The sequence below is a fragment of the Uranotaenia lowii genome, chromosome 3 (assembly GCF_029784155.1).
Source record: "Uranotaenia lowii strain MFRU-FL chromosome 3, ASM2978415v1, whole genome shotgun sequence".
Taxonomy (NCBI): Eukaryota; Metazoa; Arthropoda; class Insecta; order Diptera; family Culicidae; genus Uranotaenia; species Uranotaenia lowii.
In genome coordinates, this window is record NC_073693.1 from 177,672,119 (window position 1) to 177,694,393 (window position 22,275).

The window sequence follows — 22,275 nt, forward strand, 5'->3', positions numbered from 1 at the left end:
AAAATCCGAATCTTCAACTCAAACGTCAAATCCGTATTGCTGTACGGGTGCGAAACTTGGTGCACATATGTATGCGGTAACGACGCGAAAACTGCAAGTATTTGTAAACCGCTGCCTGCGGAATATCATCCGCGCTTGTGACCTGGCAACTGGATCTCAAATGAGGAACTACATCGCCGGTGTCATCAAAGGGCACTAGAAATCGAGATTCGGGAACGTAAGTGGAGATGGATTGGGCACACGCTGCGGAAAGATGAAAACGAGATTTGCAGAGAGGCGCTAGATTGGAATCCAGAAGGTCATCGAAGAAGAGGCAGACCCAGAAACTCGTGGCGGCGAAGCCTAGCCGCTGAAATCCGAACTGTCGACGAGAATCTTGACTGGGACCAGGTGAAGACGCTGGCTCCGGATCGTCAACAGTGGAGGTCTTTTACCACGGATCGGCGCGGGATCATTAAGTAAGTAAGTAAGTTTATTAAACATTGAATGTTTTAGCAATGACAATTTTGTGAGATCTTACTTTTGATATTTTTTTTCATGAAAGTATCTTGAAAAATTCAAGGCAAGCTTTAAAATCAGGGTTATTAATATGTTCTGAATTACCAATTTAGCTGTGATCCATTTTCAGCAACTTTCTTGTTCCCAATTATGGATATCTTTTGTTCTTAACAAGAATCATAAATCGATGAATGCATTTTGGGGAAAACACGATAAAACAATCTTTCGATATTTCAATTTTAACAACTTCGAACAACTAAATTTATTTTGGGTGGGTGCTTCCCGAGTAATTCATTTTATTTTTACAGACGAAAACTCAAAGTATTACTTATTCTTCACAATTTATAGAAATATGGATAAATCAATACAGAACAAGCTCAAAGCCAAGGACGAGGTTTGATTTGATTTTTCGTCATCCCACTGTTTATCATTCCTACTCAAGATAACCGACAATATAGTTCCATGGCATATATTCCATCTTTCTGTAAGTTAGAAGGATTTTGTTGCTCACGAAGCAGGAATTGTCTTGTGGGTTGATTTTTACTATCTTGTTACCTTGAGACCACGCGTTGGCAAATGGCCATAATATGGGGGATAGTCAGACACATTCGCGGGCATCCGGGTTATATTTCACTTTAGAACGAGATTTTTTGGCAACAGCAACGTAAGAAGACAAAATAGAAAAAAAAACGAGAAACGAAAACTTCCGATGGAAAATGTTCCCGCCAAGAAACATACTGAGACCAAGCAAGAGTTTGCTCTGGCGACGCGAGCCCTATCAGCATCCCGCCCGAGTGTAAAAAAAGTGCGAGTAACGCACATTTCCGTTCAAGCACGAACAGTGTTGCTGTTTTGCGGTATCCTTGAGGGAAAGCCAACCTTGCTTAATACATAGAACTATTGTATAATCTTGAACAGAATATGTATGACTTAAATTAACTACAGTTCAATCATATTTTTATTACATTAATTGTATTTTCTTTATTTTACCTCAAATATAAAAAAGTTAGGTACACAATAGCTTGTACAAAACAAAGGTACATACGTACATATACCGTAAACTGGGACATCATGCAACACTTATCAACTTCAATGGCTTCATAAAACCTAATGTTATAGTTTTCACCAATTGCAATATTTTTTGGTTTCGTTCGAATTAAAATTTAACATTTTTTTTGTTAAAAATGTTTTAAAAGAAAAAAGCATAAGGTTTATGCATACATTTAAGGATAAAAAGATTTAAGAGATTTTAAAGATGAATCTTTGATTTGTATTTTGATGTATTTTAACCCAGACTAGTAACTGAATGATAAAAATATTTATTTAAAAAAAATGGTGACTGTTCGAAAAAAACTGGGTTAAAATTACGGTATCGAAAAATGTTAAAATTTGTACATCAATTGCTCGATATTTTGTTTAATTTTCTAAGAGAATCAAAAATTTAAAAAAAAACTATCTCACGATGTGAGAAAATATATTATGATTATTTTGTGAGCAATAAATGATAACTTTATTGAATTAGGTATATTAAAATAAAAATTTAAAGTTGATCTATACAAACGTTGCATCTAACCCTGATATCGCATGATGCCCCGTTTTGGCGAAACTCTGTCTTTGTCCATCATCTTAGGTCTTTTTGTACTTATAATATTTACATACGTAACAACCCTTGAAAATTAATTTCCTGTACCACGTTAAAAGAACTAATTTTTCTAATTTTTCCGAAATTTTCATCCAGATGGAAGATTCATACCTAACAGATCCTGCAATTTCATTGTCATACGCGTAACCTTCAGGGATTTATATGAAAACTGAGAAGATGGTACTCTTGGCTACACAGAAAAAATTTTTGACTATTACGTGTCACTGAAACTGCAACCTTTAAAATAAATCAACCTGTAATTAACAAAAAGTTGTACACTAAAAATTAAATGTCACGTAATTTGTTTCTCGACCTATAAAATTACGGGAAATAATTTTTGCTGTGTAGTGCTAACAGTAAAAAAAACATTCAGGCGTTTTTCCAGTACTTTTAGTGAGTTTGCAAGGCTTACTTATAGCGTATTTGTTAATTCCACTGGCTTTGACCTGGCACTGAAATAAAAAAAAAAACAAAATCATCGTTCAGTGTATTGCTACCTCACTAAGTCACACGCTCTCTCGCAACATTGGCAAAATGAGTGCAAAACTCATCTGATAAACAAACATGACAAACTTGGTGGTGATGCATCAGTGCAAACCTACATCAACACATTGACATATGAGACCCCCAAGAGTCAAAGGGTATAAGTGCACAAAATCTAGTTACGAGAAAACACGCTATTAAGTTGTTGTGGTTGTCTATTTACCATATACAGACCCCGTTCGTTTTTGGCAACATCCGATTTTGGCAACATTCGACTTTGGCACATGTGCTAAAATCGAATGGTTTTTAGAATCAACATTACCTTTTAGTTTTCGTTATAACAGGGCCAATTTAATTTAGACAAACACCATAAATACGTTTTTATGTTCTGAAATGATGATAGAATGCAACAATAAAAACAAAAGTTTAAAAAAAAATCATATACAATGACAAAAAGATGAAAAATTCAAAAGGTTTAAAAACAAATTCAAGCAAAAGACTGAAAATGACATAAAACAACTAAAAAAATATGATGAACGACAAAAACAGCAAATATGACAAATGAAAACAAACATTATAAACAAAACAAGAAAAGTGGAAAATGCTTCAAAAACATGATGAAAAAAAATTAAAAAATGACTACAAATGGTCGAAAATTGACCAAAAATAACGTGTTTGATAATAATAACAGTTATTTTGTAAAAATAACTGAAACAAAAGTTGAGAAAAAAACCGTTCGATTTTGGCAACATTCGATTTTGGCAACACAAAATGTACGGGCGTGTTGCCAAAATCGAACGGGGTCTGTATATATTTTTGGAATTGGGTCCATCAGGAAAGGTTAGATTGACAGAGAAGTTAAAGAAAATGAAAAAAAAATACTGACTACACTGTATAGGATTTTAATCTGCAATCTCCGGCTTTCTTGGCCAACGCAATACCGACTATGCTACAGGAGTCTGTAGAATACCCAATGAATTCGGGGCAGAGATGATTTCCTTTAAAAACTCTAGGACTTAAGTTGAAGTCGTTGAAAATAGAGAAAACTCAGACGGTCTTCCACCGAATTGGTTCTTCTTCGAGATCCTGTGCGAACATTTGGGATGAAATTTGGATATGCAATACCAGGAATATCTCATCATGATTTGATTTTTCAATCACTGAATTTCGTCAAAGTTGTTCAACCAGAAAGTTTTAGGTTTCATGACTACAAGAACTTTGACACAAACGCACTTATTGTTTTTTCTCACTGGAGTAGGTTGGACTCGTTTACAAAGTATTGAAGATTCTGATATTCTTGTTAATATTTTCAATACATTAGTATAAGAAATTCACGAGTCCTTCCCCCCCTAAAATATAAAAGCAATCAAAAGAATGAATGGTTTAAACATGAAATAAATCATGCAACAGGAACTTAGCCTACAATTCATGGAAGCGTTCAAAATCTGTCGCAGATAAAAGTCATTATCTATATATATAAAAAGCAATTATCTGTATGTTTGTTTGTTTGTTTGTTTGTTTGTTTGTCCTCTATAGACTCAGCCGTCTTAAGAGCTAGAGAGCTGAAATTTGGCATGGATGCTCATTAGGACCAGGAATGATGAAAAATGTTTTTAGATTTTTGGACAACCCCTTCTGAAGGGGGTCGTCCATACAAGACAAATATTGTTTTTGCGATATTGGCGTTATTATACATCGGATTGTGATGAAAATTTGCACATGAGTGTTTTGAGGGACGAACAATTGATTACAGTTATAAAATTTAGGGTTAGGGGTCGGCAAAAGGGGTCGTCCATATCCACTGATTAATGTTTTTGCGATATTGGCTTTATTTTACATAGGATTGTGATGAAAATTTGCACATGAGTGTTTTGAGAGACGAGCAATCGAATACAGTTATCAAAGTTAGGGTCAGGGGTCGGCAAAAGGGGTCGTCCATATCCACTGATTAATGTTTTTGCGATATTGGCTTTATTTCACATTGGATTGTGATGAACATTTGCACATGAGTGTTTTGAGGGACGAGCAATCGATTACAGTTATCAAATTTAGGGTTAGGGGTCGGCAAAAGGGGTCGTCCATATCCACTGATTAATGTTTTTGCGATATTGGCTTTATTTTACATTGGATTGTGATGAAAATTTGCACATGAGTGTTTTGAGAGACGAACAATCAGTTACAGTTATCAAATTTAGGGTCAGGGGTCGGCCAAAGGGGTCGTCCATATCCACTGATTAATGTTTTTGTGATATTGGCGTTATTATAAATCGTATTGTGATGAAAATTAGCACATGAGTGTTTTGAGGAACGAGCAATCGATTTCAAGTTTCGAATTGCGGATCAGAAGTTGGCTGAAGGAGTCGTGCATACCCAACTTTAATGTTTTTGCGATTTGACGTTATTCTACATTGGATTGAGATGAAAATTTCCGCATAGGAGTTTTGAGGGACGCTCTTTTGCTTTCAGGTTTCATATCTTGACTCAGGGTCGGCAAAAGGGGTTAATATCTGTTCACTGTTTTTACGATATTCTCTTGATTGAGCATAGAATTGTAATGAAAATTGACACATGGGAGGTTAACAGAAAAGATAATTGATTTCAGGTGTCAAGTTTTGAATCGTGGCCAAAAAAAAGGCCGTTTATGTTAGTTGCTCACTGTTTTCGTGATATTGTCGTGATCATGCATCGGATTGAGATGAAAATGTTCAGATGAGGGTTATAAACTATGAGCAATTGACTTCAGGTAGCATGTTCCGTGTCAAGGGTCGGCGAAAGGTGCGTCTGTATTCACTGTTCACTGTTTTCAGGTTCCTGACGTTATTTTACATATAATTTGAAAAGAAAAAATGGCAAAAGGGAGTTTTGAGGAACGTAAAATTGGTTTCAATTATCGAATTTCGGGTAATGGGACAGAAAAAGAGGGTTTGATTGAAAGTTCAGTGTTTTGTGCAATAATTTTGTTGGAGGCAGTTAATTGATACCAATTTAAGTGTGAAGGTCAAGCAAAAGAGTCGTGCACATGAACAAATAGTACATGTTTCTGCCATAATGTTTAGATTTTGCAACCGATCGAGAAGAAAACACTCTCACATAAATTTTAATAAAAAGCCAATCAACCGTTTGATTTGAATTTCAAGTAATAGTAATAGTAGCGACTTTAAACACTGTTGAATTTTTTTTCCCGAAATTGTCGAAAGAATGTTTCGAATTCATTTTCTAAACTCATTTTGACATACCAATGATTCAAAGCGAAACGAAGTTCGTACGGGATCAGCTAGTTATAATTATAAAATACTTAGAAATAAAGTTAATTCGTTGAAGCTCGCTAAAGCAAAAACTGAGTGTGAAAAATACGCATCAATCTTGATTTACTTGCTAAATTATATTGGCTTTGTATCTAAGTTTTGTGCTGTAGAAATAAATAATTATTTCACTTCCAACTTTTATAGTTGCGCAGTTGATCCGCTACATTGTCCTTATAGATTGCATTTATTTAAATTTAAATATTTTCAAGAATATGCAATTATTAATGCTCTCAGTTCGATAAAATCTAATGCTATGAATTTCCAATTAAACTTCCTACAAAAAATTATTTTACCTTACATATTACCCACACTCAGACATGTTTTCAACACTGTAATTAAAACATAGAAATATCCCTATCAATGGAAGAAAAGCAAAGTTATTCCAATCCCAAAAAAAACAAAATCTCTTGATTTGTCACACTTGAGACCTATTAGTATTTATGCAACTTCAAAAGTATTTGAAAAACTACTTAAGAACCAAATTACAGAATATTTAAATCAAAACACTATATAACACGAATTCCAATCTGGATTTCGTTCTTCACATACCACAGAAACTTCTCTCATAAAGGTGCGTAGCGATATTGCATAAACGTTGGATAAAAAAGGAAGCGCAATACTTTTAATGATTGATTTTGTAAAAGCTTTCGATCGTGTTTCCCATTCTAAACTTATTAATAAGCTGATTTCTGGATATAACTTATCTAGATCAGCTGTTGAAATGGTACAGTTATATCTGCAGTTAAATGGATGCTTTTCTAACCTCGCTCCTATTGAATCAAGGGTTCCTCAAGGATCAATTTTTGGACCGTTATTTTTTTCGCTTTTTTTAACAATTTTCCTTCTGTTTTTGGAACACTGCTCTGTTCATCTGTCCAAATATAGTTTTGGTCAAATAGAACTTCTGATTTAAATGTTTGTTTTGCTCAAATTAATTACTGATCGAATGGTCCAATGAAAACCTCTTACCAATCCTGCTTTGTATTTCGCAAGACAGCTTACTTCTTTGGTTTACCCTTAACCGGACTTATGCTCTAGAAAGATCTGTATTATTTACGCATAGCCCTTAACTCCTGTGTACGCTATGTCTTCAACTTATCACGTTTTTCTCGAGTTCCTCACCACCAATGCTGCTCATTGGCTCTTAATAGTTCACGCACTGGAAATATTTTAATACCGTCACATAGTTCTTCCTATTACAGTGGATCCTTTTTCGTCCGAGGCATTGTGAATTGGAATAATCTTCCTAAAACTAATTCAAAGAAAGAAGAATTTTAAAGGAGTTTACTAGAAGATGACATTGAGTAAGAACGACATCAATTAAGTGGGACCGCTCAAATACCACGTGGACAGAAAAATGAAATATTTGACCCCCTCCTCCCCCTCCTCCCCCTCCGTGGACAAGCGTGGACATTTGGCAAACCTATATCCCCCTTTCCGAATGTCAACGTGGACAGATTTGAAATAGTTTTTTTTTCTAAATCTTATTTGACAGTAAGAAAACACTACATTTTGACTTTTGTTTATGATATGGCTGATTTTGAAAAAAAAAACGAATAACGAACGCAAAAGGTGATACAATTCCCATTCTCTACAGTTTGACATTCGCTTTTCCAATTTTTTGAATTTTCGAAAAATTTATCAAATTTTCAATAAAATATCTGGAGCTTTATTTATTTCCCCCTTCTGGATTTTCGGACAAATCGAAGAGGGGGGAGAAGATTGGGCAAAAGAAGAAATTAAATTTCGTTGCCGATGGCCACGAGTTCAAGCCCAAGAGTAAACATCGAACACAGTAGTACCGGATAAGTTTTTCAATAACGATCCGCCAACTGCAACGTTGATAAAGTCGCGAATGACATAAAGATGGTAAACCCAAGTAACAATTTTAGCTTTATTATGGTCAGCAAAATGTCGTTTGGACCATAGCATTAATCTTCATAAAAAGCTAAAGTACATTCTACAACATCACCTGGACTCTAATAAAGCCAAAATTAGGCTATTTGGCCCTATCCTAGGAACGTCATCATGACCAATCATTGTTAGTCATCAATATTGGTCACCAAAGCTTTTAAAAAGCTATTATAAATTTTTGTTTTTTTTCGGTTCTGTCAGTTCTCGGAGTTTTTTTTTTTGTTTTTTCCAGCAACCGTAATGGTGATTGCATTATTCAGATATGAATCTGGTAAAATTAATAGCTAAAAAACCAATGTTTTACCCATATAATGAGCGTCTTTTCTACTGCCAGTCAAGATTTTAGGTAAAATGTATATGAAATAGTATCTTAAAATAAATGCGCATCGTCAAATCTGATGGTCAATCATGATGGGATTGATGGAAAAAAGGCCTGAAAAAATATTTTCCAATGCTGGCATTGTGAATCCATCAACATGGCGTCATTTTGTACCCTTCGATTTTGCAACCAACATGGCGTGAGTCAATTCATAGTTTTATTATGGTTTAATGATGACCCCAAAAAAAGCTACGATTTGACGTTTCTCTCGCAAGCAAACCAATTACACGCTAAGGTTGAGTTCCTCATTTCTGAGTTGGAATCCAAGATGGCAGCTTCCACTGAATTTAAAATGCTGTTAATCAATGAAAATCGCTTGAACACAACTTTTTTTCACGTAATACTACATTAAAACTACTATTTTAAAACAATTTAGATCATTTTAAATCACTTTTATTATTTTTTCATTATGTTTCTAATGCATTTAGAACTTTTCTTGTTTTGTTTATAGTTTTTGATTTTTTTTTTGCCATTTATGTAATTCTTTTATTCCTATCATGCTATTATGTCTAAATTTTATTGGTCTTATTCTAGCGAAAACTATAAGGTTATGTTGTTTCTGTTAACCGTCTGATTTTGGCACATGTGCTAAATTCGATGTTTCCAAAATCGAATGTTGCCAAAAACGAACGGGGTCTGTATTGTGGTAGTTTTTGTGGGATTTTCAGTCACTTACAGATTTTTAGAGAAACGCGAAAAGAGATATTTGACTTCTATCATTTAGCCTTAACACCCAATACAATATATTTGGGAGTTTCATGCTATTTTCATTCATTTACAGTATTTTTAAGTTCAGCTGAAGCCACCATCCTGGATTTCAAGATTGCGTCAGAATGCAAAAATAAACTTTTTATAGCTTATCCCAATTAACAAATATCCATATTTTGGAGGTTTCATGCGATATTCAATGATTTAGAGCATTTTTTAAGTTTATAGAAAGCTGCCATCTTGGATTTCAAGATGGCGTAAGATAGCAATATTCGACTTCTACTCGTAAACCCCTTCACCCAGTACCAATTTGGGTTTCATGTCATTTTAAGTCATTCACTACATTTTAAAGTTTAGCGGAAGCCGCCATCTTGGATTTCAAGATGGCGTAAGATAGCGTAATTCAACTTCTACCGGTTGATTTCTTTTAACTTATACCCCTATAATATAGGTTTTATGCGATTTTCAGTCATTTACAGTATTTTTAAGTTGAGTGGTAGCCGCCATCTTGGATTTAAGATGGCGACGGGCAACGAAATTTGACTTCTACTCGTTTATTACTTTTACCTTATAACCATATTGTGAAGGTTTCACGATATTTTCAGTAATTTTCAGCTTTGAAAATAAAAGAGGAAGCCGCCATCTTGAATTAATGATGGAGTCAAGCTTTTTTTTCCTACAATTTGGGCCCTTTCACTCAATACTCATATTGTAAAGATATTCATACCACTTTCGATGATTTCAAGTTTTCAAAGATGTATTTTTTTAATTTAAACTCAAAACCAACACGCATAACTTACCAAAAATGTGTAAAAATGGGAGTTCCAATTCAAATATGTGCTATCTAATCTGAGCGTGTCCTGTTTTGACATTTTGATCGAGAACTGTCACTAAGTTTTATGGCGGTTTAATAGTCAGGCACTGAGTGCTATTATAGAACATGCAAAAGAAAGCTTGGAGCAAACTTCTAAGTTTGTGTTTTATTATTGTTGGGACAGTTTAAGTGGAGTTCTCGTAGCAGTAAAAAACAAACTCGTGGGATTGTTGTTAGCAGCTCGAAACTATGGAATGAGTATATTTTTAGGATAGGTTTTATAATAGCTTATAAAATAGAAAAAAATGGACTTACAATTCAGTCTCCGACTTATAATAAAAACTGTTCCACAACCAATTTCACTTTACAATCGTTTCCTAGCCTGCAATTAAGTTAACGATGAGCGCATGTTGAATAGCGAATTCAATTACCGCAATTACCAGCTCTAATCATAAATCCTCTTGGCAAGGAAACTTTTTATCAACTGATCTTGATAATATTAAGCCTGTAAGTTTGTGGACTGTTAAATAAATATTGAAATAGAGAGATATACTAATATTTTACCAAATAGTTGCTTTCAACCTAACTAGCTTTCACTATCCGAAATCAATCACAAGTATTTTATTTGTTTTGATTCTTATCCTTACTCTCCCTTATAATATTGCATATCATTATTCTCTCTTATCACTTCACACATTCCTTCGGTCCTAAATCTCGGATCAGTCGAAGCAGGTCGCTGTAGTTTGCGATAGCTGTGTTCAACCGAGAGGCTGTTGCGGCGAACATTCTCCCCCCCGTGTCGCCTTAACTTCCGGTAGGGCGTCACCAGATCCTTCAACTTCTAGCACAGCCAACTTGGTACACGGCCTCTTCAAGATCCCTGCTGCTGTCTTCACTACTGCTCTACGTGCAACTCCGTCGCTGCCAGGAACCGTTTCGACCACTCGTCCACGCAACCATCGGTTCCTGACGTTCTCGTCCACCACAAACACCAGATCTCCGAGCTCGATCGGCTTCACATCTTTGAACCACTTCGTTCGTCTTGTGATAGTTGGCAGATATTCTATAACCCACCGTCTCCAGAAGTTGTCAAGGGTAGGCTTCACCATGTTCCAGCTACTCCTCAACGCCATGCCTTCGTCTGTGGGAAGCTTCTCCGGCTCCCGTACGCCACTTGAGCTCAGCAGCAGGAAATGGTTAGGAGTTAGGGACTCATGATCCGCTGTCTCTAGTGGGATATAAGTCAACGGTCGGGAGTTCACCATGCTCTCTGCTTCCGCCAGCACCGTTGCAAACGATTCGTCGTCTAGCTTCCTCACTACTGGAACTGATCCAAGGGCTGATTTCACTGCTCGCACCATTCTCTCCCAGCAACCTCCCATATGAGGAGCGGCTGGAGGATTAAACTTCCACTGTGTTTTAGCATTCGTGAAGGTACTGCCCAACTCAGCGTGAATCTTACTGATCTCGTCTTGCAGCTCTCGACTTGCTCCGACAAAATTTGTCCCATTGTCGGAATAAATTTCCTGTGGAGTCCCGCGTCGTGCGATGAACCTTCGAATCGCTTTCTTGCACGCATCGGTGCTCAAGCTAGCTACTACCTCCAAGTGAACTGCTCTAACGGTAAGGCAAGTAAAAAGGCAGACCCACCGCTTAGCCACGCTTCGTCCTATTTTCACTTGATACGGTCCAAAGATGTCTACACCTACGTAGGTAAATGGACGCACGCCCGGCTCCATCCTTACTGCTAGATGCGGTCCCATTTTTGGAGCGACCGGCGTTGATTTGTACACTCGACACCACATACAGCGTTTTCTAGCTAGACGTACCTCCACTCGTAGATGTGGCACTCGGAATTTCTGGCGAACCTCGTTGAATACGGTCTCGTCGTTGGCATGACCGTACATTCGATGATAGTAATCCAGTAACAAGTCTGTTATTCGGTGCTTCTTTGGCAGGATTATCGGGAACTTTGCATCGTAAGACAGAATTTCTGCACTACCCGCTCTGGTACCTTCTCGCAGCACTCCGAACTCATCAACGAATGGTGACTGCTTGACCAGGCTGCTAGATACCGCAATCGGTTTCTGCTGCTGGTCGTTCCTCTCCACATTCTGCTTCAAAATCGCAACTTCGTCCGGGTATGCTTCGGACTGCGCGGTCAACCATAATGTCCTCTCCGCTTTCTGAATATCCGCACTAGTCAAACCAATAGAATCCGTCGGTTGATTACTCCCCGCAGTTCGTAAATTGTTCAAGTAGTGGTGAACGTAGGCCACCGAACGAAGCATCCTTTCAAAACGCGAAAATCTCTCGTACTTCACCATTGGCTGCTTGATCAGATGACTACAGACATATGCTTCTCGCAGCTCAAGGTCGCTTTCATCCACATCTGGATCATCTGGAACCATCGTCCAATCTGCTTCGGTTTTGTAGAGGAATTCGGGTCCATGGAACCAACGGCTATCTACGTTGCATGTCGGTCCCTTCCCCCACTTGGTGGCTTCGTCTGCAACATTGACCTTCGTCGAAATCCACTGCCATTCTTCGATACTTGACAGACTCAAAATTTCATCAACCCTGAAAGCGACAAATTGACGATAACGACGCGTGTCCGACTTGATCCACGAGCAAACCGTTGATGAATCACTCCAGAAACAAGTTTTCTTCACTTTCAGTCTGTGGTTTTTCTCAACCGTTTTCCGCAAACGAGCTCCTAGTACAGCCGCCATCAACTCCAATCGTGGGATTGAAACTCCTCGAAGCGGTGCGACCTTCGTTTTTGACGACACAAGAGCCACTCTAATCTGTCCTCGATCCATGATGCGGAAGTAGGCGACTGCTGCGTAGGCCTGAGCGCTTGCATCCACGAACACATGAAGCTCAATATTTTTGTAGCTGTCCGGATCGTATCCTGGGAAATAGCAGCGAGGAATGCGCAATCCAGGTATGTTTCTCAGTACAGTCAGCCACTCAGTCCACCGGGTCGCGACCTCCGGTGTAATTCTGCTGTCCCAATCCGCGTTAGTTCGCCAAACTTCTTGGATCAAGATTTTTCCGTGAATGACGAATGACCCTACCAAGCCTAGCGGATCGTAGATGCTCATAACCAGGCGGAGCATTTCTCGTTTCGTTGGGACTGAAGTACCCTCCAGTAAATGTCTTATCTTTGCGCAGAACTGCAACGAGAAAACCAAACTATCTTCTCGTTGTTTCCACTCCGCTCCTAAGACCCGCTCGAATCCAAACTCCTTCTCCGGTAGCATGGCTTTCGAAGGCTTCACGAACTCTTCGCCCAGTTTATTCATCATGCTCTTATCGCTGGACATCCAATTACGGATATGGAATCCTGCTCGCCTGTGGATCTCGATCACCTCCTTCGCAACCTCGTATGCTTCTTCAACCGTATCGAAGCTGTCCACGTAGTCGTCCACGTAATGCCGCTTCTTCACTGCCTCTGCCCCACGTGGAAATTCCCCTTCTTGTTCGGTCGCGTTCAAATTCTTTACGTACTGTGAGTGCGCTGGAGAGCACGCAGCGCCGAATATTGCCACATCGGATACCATAGTACTCATCGGCAACTCTGGAGAATTTCTGTACGGGAATAGAAGGGCACTGCGATCAGGTGCTCGAACGAGCATCTGCAAAAACATTTCTTTGATGTCTGCTGACACCGCCACTTCACGCTCTCGAAAGGCGAACAGCACCGACAACAACGACGTTAGAAGGTCTGGACCCTTTAGCAACATGGAGTTCAGCGATACACCTTCGACCTTTGCTGCGGCGTCCCAAATAACTCGAATTTTTCCAGGCTTTTTCTCGTTCACGACGACTCCAATCGGCATATGCCATGTACGCCGAAAATCAAATTTATCAATTTCTTCTGCTGACGCTTCGTGAATGTAGCCCTTGGCTTTGAAGTCCGCAATTTGCTGTCGCACACCATCGTAGAGCTCAGGATGCCGGGCCAGTCGTTTCTCGAGCAGCTTGAAGCGTCGTTCCGCCATCGGTCGGCTGTCAGGGAACTCAATGTAGTCTTGTTTCCATAGCAATCCAATCTCAAATTTTCCGCTGTTGGTACGCCGCGTGGTTTCTTCCAAAATCCTATAGGCACGTTCCTCTTCAACCCCTTTCTTTGCTGGTGCGACTGCAACACCTAGACTGTCCACATCGAAAAAGCGCCGAACGTACTCGTGCAGGTCGTCGGTACCTGGTTCAGCGTTCATATGAAACTGCCTGTGCATCATGCTTATTTGCGGTCTCCGGAGACTACCGCATACTGCCCATCCGATCCTGGTCTTGGTTGCTATCGGCTCGCCTATTCTGCCCTCCCGCAATTTCAACGTAGCTAAAAGATGGCAGTTGCTCTGTCCGATCAGAATTCCTGGAACTGCACACCTGTAACTCTTTACCGGAAGTTTGTCGAGATGAGCAAAGCGATTAGCGAGCTCTGCGTAGTTCGTGGTCTGTTGCGGTAGGCCTAGGTTGTCCACGGTATACACCTCCGAGAGTCTGTAGCGCTTGCTTCCTCCGGCTTCAGCTACCTCCATCGATACGACCTCTGCTCCAGAAATTGTTTTGTTGACTCCTCCGGTCCATTCAATATGTAGGGTTTCCACCTCGCCGCTGATACCAAGAGATTCCGCTATCGATCGCTCTACGAGGGTCACCGATGATCCGTCATCGAGAAAAGCGTAGGTGTTGAACTGCCCATTCTTTCCAAATAGCGTTACTGGCAGGATACGGAAGAGCGTTGATGATGACAGCTGACGATGAACGGTTACAACTGCATTGTTGGTCTTCGCCGCCGCCGGTGGATCAAAATGGAGTAATCGGTGATGCCGCTTAGGGCATTCGTTAATTCCACAAACTTCTCCTTTACACGGCCACTTTGCGTGAGATGTAAGACAGCGAGAGCAAAGTTTTTTCTGCTTCAGCACCTTCCACTTCCCGTCTAAATCTAATCCTTTAAACGACGCACAGTTTTCGATTTGGTGAGTATTGACGCTGCAAACTGCACACCATCTACCACTTTTCGTCCAGGCACCTCCTTCTTTCTGCTTTCCGCTGACACCGTTTAGCTCCTCTTCTTGCCGATTCACCTTTGGTTGCACCGTGGACGCGTGTGTATTGACAAACGATCTCTCCTTCGGTCGACTACGCTCATCCTTTACGGGTTTTTGCGGAATGGGTGCCAGTTGGGTAACGCCGCTTGCTGCCGAAGATATTTTCGCCATGTACTCGCTAAACACGTTGAGATCCACCTCTGCAACTTGTTCTTGGTGTAACGCCCAGTTGAACTTCACTGTCGCTGGCAGTTTTTCCACCAACTCTTGGAGTAGAATCGGATTAGCTAAATGTCTTTCCTGTCCCACTGCCTTCAAGTGGCCGCACAAATTCTGCACTACCAGTCCAAAGTTGACCAGTGTTTCCAACCGATCTGGTTTCGGGGGAGGGGTGGCTCGTACCTTAGCGATCATGTTGTTAACAATTTGTTCCGGCCGACCGTACAACTGCTGCAAAGTGGACATGACTTGAGAAACTGTCGACGGATGAAGTAGAAAACTGCTCACAGACTCCTTTGCACTACCCCTCAAACTTCGCTGCAAACGCAGCAGATTTTCGGAGTTCGAGTACCCGCAAGCTTCCGTCGAATGCTGGTAGCTGCTGATGAACAGAGGCCAATCGATTGGATCTCCTGAGAAGATTGGCAACTCTTTAGTAACTACCTGTCTAGCAGCTATTTGCTGAGGGGTTGGTCCTTGGCCGCTTGCAGTAGAAATTACTTGAAGAGGAACACCAGACATTTTGGAAAGTCCACCGATAGTCCAACTCGAAGGAGGAGGAGGAGGAGGGAGAGAGACAGGACAATCTTCACCTAACCACGACGCTGGAGGAGGAGGTAACGGAGGAGAACTTCCGCAATCTGCTGACCAGTGCTCATTCCGATTGATGAACCGCTGTACCTCGTCGTGTAAATCCCAGTACTCCTGCTCCGCTTCGTTTCGTTGACGGATTGATTCTTGCTCTCGTTGACGGCCCGCTTCTAGCTGGTCCTGCAACTCCTCTCCAGTTGCGCGCAAACCCTGGATTTCATTCTCCAGTTCCGCCTGCTGTAGCCGAAGTGCTTTGTTTTCCTCGTCACGTCGATTCAGCTGCCCCCGCCAATCTGCTTCTGAAGTGCGCAACTTATGTGCTGTTTCGACAAGTTTCTTCTGTAGGAGTTCAATCTGCGTAGCTCTTCCGCCGTCACCTTGCTTGATCTGATTCCGCAAATCTGCTTCCGAAGTGCGCATCAGTTTCATTTCTTTGCTCAGCGATTCAATCTGGGTCTTCAGACATGCGTTCTCATACTCCAGATGTCGAAGTTGATTCCGCAAAGCTGTCTCCGATCTATGCATCGTTCTCAGTTCTTCGGCGTGTTGATCTTGCACACTTTTAATAAGATTTTCCATGCGTATCTCCCGTTGCTCTCTTGTACCGATGTCTAACTGTAGATTTCGCACCATCTCCTGCATGTTCCGAAGTTCTGCCGCCGTTTTCTGTCGCTGTTGTGTATCCATGGCCTTTTGTTGTCGAAGCTCACCGGTTTCAATACTCCACCGTTTGTAATGAGTGGGAATTACCCGCTTCACTTTCGAGACCGCTCCGGTTGGAGCTACTTCATCGAGTTTCAATAGGTCCAAATACGGTTGGACATCAACGGTGGGCAATACCAGCTGATTTTGTTGGTTTTCTTCCGGTTTGTCGACAGCTGCGATCGATTCCTCAAAAATGTTTTCGAGCGTCAAGCTTCCCAAAGTTTCTGGGATCGATTGTCCGCCTTCGCCGACTGCATCAACTATCTTTAGAGGCGTTGAAGAAGGATGTACTCCCTGCGAATTTCCCAGACTTATATCCTCTGCATTAACGGACGGCAATCCTGGCCCGACAGCTTCACTTGCTGTCTTCTCCACCCATTCTTCCGTCCGTTGCACGCTCCGCTGGCTGCTCCGCATACTGCGTACACTTTTCCCTTCTCCGCTGTCCTGTTGATTCAGCAAATCATGCTTTCGCGCAAGAAAATGCTTTTCGAGTTCCATTTTCTCCTTGAGCTCTAGTTCGTTCAGAGCTCGTTCCTTCTCGATCTTTTCGCGGCTCAACTCTTCCATTATCCGCTTTTCTTCATCAAGGCGCTGCAGATCACGCTTAGTCTTAGCCGCCCGCGCACTAGCTGAGCTGGAAATTCCACTAATTTGGCTTTTCGCCGGTTCCACCAACACACCAGAAACTTCGCTTCTTACACATGGCAAACATATGAAGGATTTCGAACGTACCGTGGCGGTAGTGACGTTTGCACAAGTGAAATGTAACCAGCAATTACATTTCTGGCACTCCACCATATATTTCTCCGCCTTATTGGGTCGGTCACATCCAGGACATTCCCGTAACTCACCTCTGCCGCTATCGACCATAGAAGGAACGAACGAATCTTCTGAGGACCCATTCGATACCTGATCGTCGACGTCTCTCGGGATGGGGTTAGCATTCACCTGCTGAGCCCTCGTTTTCGACCGGGTTTGTCGTACATTGGCCTGCGAACTCATCCTACTCCGGTTGAATTTTTCGAGAAATGTTGGGACAGTTTAAGTGGAGTTCTCGTAGCAGTAAAAAACAAACTCGTGGGATTGTTGTTAGCAGCTCGAAACTATGGAATGAGTATATTTTTAGGATAGGTTTTATAATAGCTTATAAAATAGAAAAAAATGGACTTACAATTCAGTCTCCGACTTATAATAAAAACTGTTCCACAACCAATTTCACTTTACAATCGTTTCCTAGCCTGCAATTAAGTTAACGATGAGCGCATGTTGAATAGCGAATTCAATTACCGCAATTACCAGCTCTAATCATAAATCCTCTTGGCAAGGAAACTTTTTATCAACTGATCTTGATAATATTAAGCCTGTAAGTTTGTGGACTGTTAAATAAATATTGAAATAGAGAGATATACTAATATTTTACCAAATAGTTGCTTTCAACCTAACTAGCTTTCACTATCCGAAATCAATCACAAGTATTTTATTTGTTTTGATTCTTATCCTTACTCTCCCTTATAATATTGCATATCATTATTCTCTCTTATCACTTCACACATTCCTTCGGTCCTAAATCTCGGATCAGTCGAAGCAGGTCGCTGTAGTTTGCGATAGCTGTGTTCAACCGAGAGGCTGTTGCGGCGAACAATTATAGTTTTAAAAAAGCATTCATAACTCTTTCAAAATAACTAAAACAGTATGTTTAATAAAAGTTTTATTAGCGTTTTCAAAACCATTTGCAAACATATGGTCGAAAAAAAATATAAGCTTTCTGCATGACCATAATAAAACCGTCATAAAACGAGCTGCACAAAAAAATGCCAAAATTAAACCATAATAAAACTTCCTAATGCTAGTTGGCATAATCTGTGTTACTTGGGAAACGACTATAATCGAAACAAAAAAAAAATCTTAATATTTATTTACCTTTAGAAAACATGTTGGAAGTAAGTATGTCCACGTGGACATGACCCAAACCTCTACCCCCCTCTCCGTGGACAAGCTTTGACATATCCATACATCCCCCCTCCCCCTGAGTTGTCCACGTGGTATGTGAACGGCCCCTTAGAATCTGGAAAATGGAACGAATAGTCATTAAGTTGAAAAAAAGGAAAAAAACACACATCCATATCGTAACAAGTTATAAGGTAAAAATCTTCCGTAACATGAATAAAAAATTAGATAATAAAATAATAATAAAAATAATTTAGACATTTTGCTGTCTTATCCCTTTTTAAAATTTATTGTTGTAAGAAAATATGAGTATCCACTTCAAATGAGTCTCTGAAAAGTTATTCACAAAAAAAATATCGTTTTTAAAAGTTGAACAGAACAAAATTGGTATAATTTTTTATGGTTTCCAGATTTCTTAATACTCTGTTGATAAAAAAAAATCTGCCTATTACAATTTTGGAACCGCAGGCAGCACTGCCTTTTGCCCCCGAAAGGATGCTGCCGGTTTGCAACTTTGGCCAAATGACTCTGGTAGGGTTTGAGTTCGAGTTCGAGCACACGCAAGAGCATACACCGAGAACGGTCAAAAAGTGATACATAAACCAGCATTCGGCGATGTGGCGCTTTATTTTCAAGAAGGATAGCGCCGAAAATGGTTCAGTGAAACCAGTAGACAGGCGGACTCCAGCTCAATCGAACGCAGTAGCAATTACGGGGCAAAAGTGAGCAGATCGAAATCGTGCTTTTTAACGGCCGGAAGTTTCCGTTAACCGGTTTAGTGGTTGGTGTATGTGATTTAGCAAAAAATTGGAGATAAAACGCAAAGGAAGTTCGTCATGTGGCATCATAGTTAAATTCCATGTGGAGTTAAATCAGGATTAAAAAAAATAAACGCGTAATATACGTAAACATGTCTTACCATTTAAAAAATTCGCAAACACGAAAGTATTACGAGGAATTATCATAATTTGAGTAAGTTTCAGTTTTATAGACTACAACTCCGCATCTTTCTTCATGTGAATTTCATAAACAATAACAAAAAAAAGCTTTAAATATTTAATTAAAAAGTAAAAATAAATGTTCCGAGTTTTCTTACAGCCAATGTGCGTGTTTAAGATTGTACAAAAATAGAATTACTCTGTCAAATACTGAAGTCTGTTTGATGGCGGTTGAGTAACTTTGATAAACTAATTATGTAATTATATTTAGTATATGTGTGTGACGACCTTCGCGATAGCATCCAGTGAAATCATTAACGGAGGCTCAATTAAAAGGTTTATGACATGTTATATGTTTCATGTATGTCCGTACATATTATAGCTCACGTTATTGGATTATTCAAAGAAAGATTTGACAATCTAAATCGTTTTATCGACGTCAGCGAAAATCATCTATCTAACTGTGTTAGATACATAAATTTGATGGAAGATAGATAACACTAGGCAACAAAATTTACATCTTTCTAAGGTGCAATGAACTTAAAAACTGATCTAAACTAATTTAAGGGTACTAAATCTAAATGTGCAATTAGTTTTGCTCCATGAAATAACTTCGGAAAATGAGTAAAAATTCATTTAATCAATTTGGTAATTTTTATGCAGGACATTACAAAGATTTGGAAATTAAAGGTTTCATTTAAATGATCAACTTTCCCGAAGATCGCGATTAATTTTAACTTCTGAGTCTGAGAAAAAAGTTATAAAAATTTCCTTATTGTTTATATTTCTCAATTTTGCAAAATTCGGCAATTTTAAAGATAATTTTTAGAAATTTTAACCCAAATTGAATCTTGATAGTCTAAAAACCAAAAGTCCAATCGTTTTACAGTTTTCTACAAATTTATTTAATGAGCTTAAATCTTTAATGTAAATACTAGAAGACGAAAGGCGAAAGCCAGCGGTGTCAGAAATAGTTGGGGAGGAGCGGGCTATATGCGCCTATTAAGCAGAACACTGATTTAATCAAATATCACATCGAATATGTGTACAAAAAATATATACACGTGTGCAGGCATCTGTTTTCTATACATTGGAGTAATTTTTATGTTAAAATTTTCTTCTGTTTACAAGAAAATGATTTTATTATAAGTGTTGTCTAAAATGACGAACCTCAAATCATGCGGGCTAAATGCGCCTATTTATTTTTTGAACAAAATTTCTGTTTTTTGGGTAATATTTCCGTATAATTTCATTGAAACTGCTAGAAATTAATAATTTTCGTACGACAAAGCTGAAGTTTTATAAAAATCTATGTATATAAAAATTTTATGGAATAAAACAAAAGTTAGGGTTGCCATACTATGGAGGCAGTTCATCCATGAGAAAAACTTTATCAAATCTGTTTTTAGATCTTCAATTCTCTCTTAAGATGTTATTCTGAGCTTTGATTTGAAGGTTCAATGATAAAAATCATTTATTTATTCTATTTACCTGTTATTTTAGGATGGAGGCATTTTACAAACATGATGGGGGCATACAAAAACACTCTATTATTCCACTATATAATCATTATTAAACCTCCATAAAAGCTGAAATATGTTTTATTTCTAGAGTTCATTTGAGTAAGAAACAAAAACCATTCTAGTTTTTGTTTTAAGCTTCTTTACTTATAATTTTTAAAAGACGAAATATTACATCAAAATGTATCAAAACCTCGTATGATTTTTTAATTTTTTTTTTGAGTTTGTAAATTCATTAAATTCTTTCTTGCCTTATGTTCTAAGCGTATCACCCTCAAAATGCATTGGTCAGATAAGCTGTCTAGTCAGCCATTTCATCAAACAGCCGTAGGGTCATTTAACCCGATAGGCCCATTTAGGAAACTTTTCCCCTTGTAGGGGAGAATGAGGATACTTGATCATTGGGGACAGGGCCGTAGGAAGAACCGACTTATGGGGGGGGTTTTGGTGACTTATTTATACCCATGATTTTTTGCCCAACAACACACAAATAAAAAAAATAAAACAAATTATGTTTGTAACTAGATGATTATTCATTTTAAAGTACTCATTAATAGTTTTTGTATGAAATCGTAACTTTAAATAAAACACGAATGCCACAAGGATGACAAAGTGTCGTTGAAAAAACCTTAAAAAAAGTAACTTTAAAACAGTGGTCCTTAGCCTAAAGGGTGTGCTAAATTTTTATAACCAAGACAAAATATGAAATTTGCTTTCATCGATGGTTAAAATTTTTGAATTTGTTTAAAAGTCTGGTAGATCAAAGTTATTTGATTTGAGCATAAAATAAGTTCTTTTTAGAGTAGCCTTCAATTTCTTTTAAAAAAAACTTATTCTATACTCAAATTAAACAAGCCCAATCTTCTAAACTCTTTTGCAAACTCTAAGATTCTAACCTTTGATGAAAATAAACAAAATTTTACAAAATAAAAAACAGTAAGAGATAAAAAAATTTCGGATCGAATATTTTTGATGCAAACTTGAACTAAATTTATGGTTTTAGTTTGAAATTAGGCTTAATAACTGCAATATTAATAATGTTTAACAATACACTGAAAAAATAAAGTATTTTATGCAGATTTTTTAAGTGAAGATCAGGTACATGTTTCTTCAACTGGAAATATTTTCCATGAAGAATCAATTCCATGATAAAAATCTTGTGGATGTTTTTTTTTTATATAATTTGAGATATTTTGCAGGAATCATAACTTTGAAAATTTAATCTAATTCTACTTTAGATTTGTGATTTTCAGTTGAATTGTATGTACAAACTAATTCTGATTAAAAATATGATATTTGGAAATTGAATTGACAAGCAAATTTTTAAGTTCATGTTCTCTTGAATTTCTCAACTATTTTATGTTGATTGAGAAACTCATTCAATTGAACTTTGAATCTGTTTCCAAATTTCTATACGATTTTTGAAATGTACAAAAAATATGATTTAGGAATCTTACTTCTAGATTAGATCTTTATTATCCAAGCCTTTGAGCCCTCATTCATGAATCTATTATTTAAATATTGTAGAGCTGGTTTTATCTTC

The 22,275-nt window shown here is 38.5% G+C and overlaps 1 protein-coding gene across 3 annotated transcripts in view; it reads left to right on the forward strand.

Moving 5' to 3' along the window:
• LOC129757234 (FMRFamide neuropeptides) overlaps nucleotides 1-22,275 on the forward strand; it is a 59,622-nt gene that overhangs the window by 26,539 nt on the left and 10,808 nt on the right. The window contains exon 1 of one of the 3 annotated variants that reach the window (XM_055754384.1): nucleotides 18,885-19,246. The exons of the other annotated variants lie outside the window; for them this stretch is intronic. The gene's annotated coding sequence lies outside the window, so the exon portion shown is untranslated. Of the gene's footprint in view, nucleotides 1-18,884; nucleotides 19,247-22,275 lie in introns of those variants that run through there. 3 annotated transcript variants of the gene reach the window in all.